Source organism: Ictidomys tridecemlineatus, chromosome 11 (assembly GCF_052094955.1).
Source record: "Ictidomys tridecemlineatus isolate mIctTri1 chromosome 11, mIctTri1.hap1, whole genome shotgun sequence".
NCBI lineage: Eukaryota > Metazoa > Chordata > Mammalia > Rodentia > Sciuridae > Ictidomys > Ictidomys tridecemlineatus.
Genome location: NC_135487.1, coordinates 133,331,072 through 133,337,341, shown reverse-complemented (window position 1 = coordinate 133,337,341; position 6,270 = coordinate 133,331,072).

Sequence of the window (6,270 nt, the reverse complement as noted above, 5' to 3'; positions counted from 1 at the left end):
TGGGAAAAAGGCATTGTAAAGATATTAAAGTACTCACCAGGTGAGGGTACATATGAGAGTACATCACTAGGTTAGTATTCCCATGATGGGGAAAAGGCACAGTAAAGATATTCAAGTACTCACCATGTGAGGGTACCTATGAAAGTACATCACTAGGTTAGTATTCCCATGCTATGATGGGGAAAAGGCACAGTAAAGATGTTCAAGTACACACCAGGTGAGGGTACCTATGACAGTACATCATCTAGGTTAGTATTCCCTTGATGGAAAAAAGGCACAGGAAAGATGTTCAAGTACACACCAGGTGAGAGTACCTATGACAGTACATTACTAGGTTAGTATTCCCATGCTATGATGGGGAAAAGGCACAGTAAAGATATTCAAGTACTCACTAGGTGAGGGTACCTATTACAATATATCACTAGGTTAGTATTCCCATTCTATGATGGGGAAAAGGCACAGTAAAGATGTTCAAGTACACACCAGGTGAGAGTACCTATGACAGTACATCATCTAGGTTAGTATTCCCATGTTATGATGGAGAAAGGCACAGAAAAGATGTTCAAGTACACACCAGGTGAGGGTACCTATGACAGTACATCACTGGGTTAGTATTCCCATGCTATGATGGGGAAAAGGCACAGTAAAGATGTTCAAGTACACACCACGTGAGAGTACCTCTGACAGTACGTCATCTAGGTTAGTATTCCCATGCTATGATAGTAAAGGCACAGTAAAGATGTTCAAGTACACACCAGGTGAGGGTACCTATGATAGTACATTACTAGGTTAGTATTCCCATGATGGGGAAAAGGCACAGTAAAGATGTTCAAGTACACACCAGGTGAGAGTACCTATGAAGTACATCACTAGGGTAGTATTCCCATGATGGGGAAAAGGCACAATAAAGAAATTCAAGTACACACTAGGTGAGAGTACCTATGATAGTACATCACTGGGTTAGTATTCCAATGCTATGATGGGTAAAAGGCACAGTAAAGATGTTCAAGCACAAACCAGGTGAGGGTACCTGTGACAGTACATTACTAGGTTAGTATTCCCATAATGGGGAAAAGACACAGTAAAGATGTTCAAATCCTCACCAGGTGAGAGCACTTATGACAGTACATCATCTAGGTTAGTATTCTAATGATGGGTAAAAGGCACAGTATAGATGTTCAAGTATACACCAGGTGAGAGTACTTATGACAGTACATTACTAGGTTAGTATTCCCATGATGGGGAAAAGGCACAGTAAAGAAGTTCAAGTACACACCAGGTGAGGGTACCTATGACAGTACATCATCTAGGTTAGTATTCCCTTGATGGAAAAAAGGCACAGGAAAGATGTTCAAGTACACACCAGGTGAGAGTACCTATGACAGTACATTACTAGGTTAGTATTCCCATGATGGGGAAAAGGCACAGTAGAGATATTCAAGTACTCACTAGGTGAGGGTACCTATGACAATACATCACTAGGTTAGTATTCCCATGCTATGATGGGGAAAAGGCACAGTAAAGATGTTCAAGTACACAAAAGGTGAGGGTACCTATGACAGTACATCATCTAGGTTAGTATTCCCTTGCTACGATGGGGAAAGGCACAGTAAAGATGTTCAAGTACACACCAGGTGAGTGTTCCTATGACAGTACATTACAAGGTTAGTATTCCCATGCTACAATGGGGAAAAAGCACAGTAAAAATATTCAAGTACACATCAGGTGAGAGTACCTATGACAGTACATTACTACGTTAGTATTCCCATGCTATGATGGAGAAAAGGCACAGTAAAGATGTTCAAGTATAAATTAGGTGAGAGTAACTATGAAGTACATCACTAGATTAGTATTCCCATGCTATGATGGGGAAAAGGCACACTAAACATGTTCAAGTACACACCAGGTAAGAGTACCTATGACAGTACATCACTAGGTAAGTATTCCCATGCTATGATGGGGAAAAGGCACAGTAAAAATATTCAAGTACTCACCAGGTGAGAGTAGCTATGACACTACATAACTAGGTTAGTATTCCCATGATGAAGAAAAGGCACAGTAAAGATGTTCAAATACACACCAGGTGAGGGTACCTATACCAGTACATCACTAGGTTAGTATTCCCATGCTATGATGGGGAAAAGGCACAGTAAAGATATTCAAGTACTCACCAGGTGAGGGTACGTTTGACAGTACATCACTAGGTTAGTATTCCCATGATGGGGAAAAGGCACAGGAAAGATATTCAAGTACTCACTAGGTGAGGGTACCTATGAAAATACATCACTAGGTTAGTATTCCCATGCTATAATGGGTAAAAGGCAAAGTAAAGATGTTCAAATACACACCAGGTGAGGGTACCTATGACAGTACATTACTAGGTTAGTATTCCCATGATAAGGAAAAGGCACAGTAAAGATGTTCAAGTACACACCAGGTGAGAGTCCCTATGAAGTACATCACAAGGGTAGTATTCCCATGATGGAGAAAAGGCACAGTAAAGATGTTCAAGTACACACCAGGTGAGAGTACCTATGATAGTACATCACTGGGTTAGTATTCCCGTGCTATGATGGGTAAAAGGCACAGTAAAGAAGTTAAAGTACAAACCAGGTGAGGGTACCTGTGAATATACATCACTAGGTTAGTATTCCTATGATGGGGAAAAGGCACAGTAAAGATGTTCAAATACACACCAGGTGAGAGTACCTATGACAGTACATTACTAAGTTAGTATTCCCATGATGGGGAAAAGGCACAATAAAGATGTTCAAGTTCACACCAGGTGAGAGTACCTATGACAGTACATTACTAGGTTAGTATTCCCATGATGAGGATAAGTCACAGTAAAGATGTTCAAGTACACACCAGGTGAGAGTACCTATGAGAGTTCATCATCTAGGTTAGTATTCCCATGCTATGATGGAAAAAAAGGCACAGTAAAGATGTTCAAGTACACACCAGGTGAGGGTACCTATGACAGTACATCATCTAGGTTAGTATTCTTATGCAATGATGGGTAACAGGCACAGTAAATATGTTCAAGTACACACCAGGTGAGAGTACCTATGATAGTAGATTACTAGGTTAGTATTCCCATGATGGGGAAAAGGCACAGTAAAAATATTCAAGTACTCACTATGTGAGGGTACCTATGACAGTACATCACTAGGTTGGTATTCCTATGCTATGATGGGAAAAAGGCACAGTAAAGATGTTCAAGTACACACCAGGTGAGAGTACCTATGACAGTACATCACTAGGGTAGTATTTCCATGATGGGGAAAAGGCACAGTAAAGATGTTCAAGTACACACCAGGTGAGAGTACCTATGAGAGTTCATCATCTAGGTTAGTATTCCCATGCTATGATGGAAAAAAAGGCACAGTAAAGATGTTCAAGTACACACCAGATGAGGGTACCTATGACAGTACATCACTAGGTTACTATTCCCATGCTATGATGGGAAAGGCACAGTAAAGATGTTCAAGTACTCACCAGGTGAGAGTACCTATGACAGTACATCACTAGGTTTGTATTCCCTTGATGGGGAAAAGGCACAGTAACGATATTCAAGTACACACCAGGTGAGAGTACCTATGACAGTACATCACTAGGTTTGTATTCCCTTGATGGGGAAAAGGCACAGTAACGATATTCAAGTACACACCAGGTGAGAGTACCTATGACAGTACATCACTAGGTTAGTATTCCCATGATGGGGAAAAGGCACAGTAAAGATGTTCAAGTACACACCAGCTGAGAGTACCTATGACAGTACATCACTAGGTTAGTATTCCCTTGCCATGATGGCGAAAAGGCACAGAAAATATATTCACGTACTCACCAGGTGAGGGTACCTATGACAGTACATCACTAGGTTAGAATTCCCATGATGAAGAAAAGGCACAGTAAAGATGATCAAGTCCTCACCAGGTGAGAGCACTTATGACAGTACATCATCTAGGTTAGTATTCCCATGCTATGATGGGGAAAAGGCACAGTAAAGATGTTCAAGTACACACCTGGTGAGGGTACCTATGACAGTACATCATCTATGTTAGTATTCCCATGATGGAGAAAAGGCACAGAAAAGATATTCAAGTACACACCACGTGAGAGTACCTATGAAGTACATCACTAGGTTAGTATTCCCATGCTATGATGGGTAAAAGGCACAGTAAAGATGTTCAAGTACTCACCAGGTGAGAGTACCTATGACAGCACATCACTAGGTTAGTATTCCCATGATGGGGAAAAGGCACAGTAAAGATGTTCAAGTCCTCACCAGGTGAGAGCACTTATGAAAGTACATCATCTAGGTTAGTATTCCCATGCTATGAAGGGAAAAGGCACAGTAAAGATGTTCAAGTACACACCAGGAAGGGTACCTATGACAGTACATCTTCTACATTAGTATTCACATGATGCGGAAAAGGCACAGTAAACATATTCAAGTACACACCACGTGAGAGTACCTATGAAGTACATCACTAGGTTAGTATTCCCATGCTATGATGGGTAAAAGGCACAGTAAAGATGTTGAAATACTCGCCAGGGGAGAGTACCTATGACAGTACATCACTAGGTTAGTATTCCCATCCTATGATGGGGAAAAGGCACAGTAAAGATGTTCAAGTATACACCGGGTGAGGGTACCTATGACAGTACATCACTAGGTTAGTATTCACATGATGGTGAAAAGGCACAGTAAAGATATTCAAGTACAAACCACGGGAGAGTACCTATGAAGTACATCACTAGGTTAGTATTCCCATGATAAGGAAAAGGCACAGTAAAGATATTCAAGTACACACCAGGTGAGAGTACCTATGACAGTACATCATCTAGGTTAGTATTCCCATGCTATGATGGGGAAAAGGCACAGTAAAGATGTTAAAGGAAACACCAGGTGAGGGTACCTATGACAGTAAATCATCTAGGTTAGTATTTTATGCTATGTTGGGGAAAGGCACAGTAAAGATGTTCAAGTACACACCAGGTGAGAGTACCTATGACAGTACATTACTAGGTTAGTCTTCCCATGCTATGATGGGGAAAAGGCACAGTAAAGATGTTCAAGTACACACCAGGTGAGAGTACCTATGACAGTACATTACTAGGTTAGTATTCCCATGATGGGGAAAAGGCACAGTAACGATATTCAAGTACTCACTAGGTGAGGGTACCAATGACAATACATCACTAGGTTAGTATTCTTATGCTATGATGGGGAAAAGGCACAGTAAAGATTTTCAATTACACAACAGGTGAGAGTACCTATGACAGTACATAATTAGGGCAGTATTCCCATGATGGGGAAAAGGCACATAATGATGTTCAAGTACACACCAGGTGAGAGTACCTATGACAGTACATCACTAGGTTAGTATTCCAATGATGGGGAAAAGGCACAGTAAAGATGTTCAAGTACACACCAGGTGAGGGTACCTATGACAGTACATCACTAGGTTAGTGTTCCTATGATGGGGAAAAAGCACAGTAAAGATGTTCAAGTACACACCAGGTGAGAGTACCAATGACAGTACATCACTAGGTTAGTATTCCCATGATGGGAAAAAGGCACAGTAAAGATGTTCATGTACACACCAGGTGAGGGTACCTATGACAGTACATCATCTAGGTTAGTATTCCCATGATGGAAAAAAAGCACAGTAAAGATGTTCAAGTACACACCACGTGAGGGTACCTATGAAGCACAACACTAGGTTAGTATTCCTATGCTATGATGGGTAAAAGGCACAGTAAAGATGTTCAAGTACTCGCCAGGTGAGACTACCTATGACAGTACATCACTAGGTTAGTATTTCCATCCTATGATGGGGAAAAGGCACAGTAAAGATGTTCAAGTACACACCGGGTGAGGGTACCTATGACAGTACATTACTAGGTTAGTATTCCCATGATGGGGAAAAGGCACAGTAAAGATATTCAAGTACTCACCAGGTGGGGGTACCTATGACAGTACATCATCTAGGTTAGTATTCCCATGATGGGGAAAAGGCACAGTGAAAATATTCAAGTACTTACTAGGTGAGGGTACCTATGACAATACATCACTAGGTTAGTATTCCCATGCTATGATGGGGAAAAAGCACAGTAAAGATGTTGAAGTACACACCAGGAGAGAGTACCTATGACAGTACATCGCTAGGGTACTATTCCCATGATGGAGAAAAGGCACAGTAAAGATATTCAAGTACACACAAGGTGAGAGTACCTATGATAGAACATCATCTATGTTAGTAT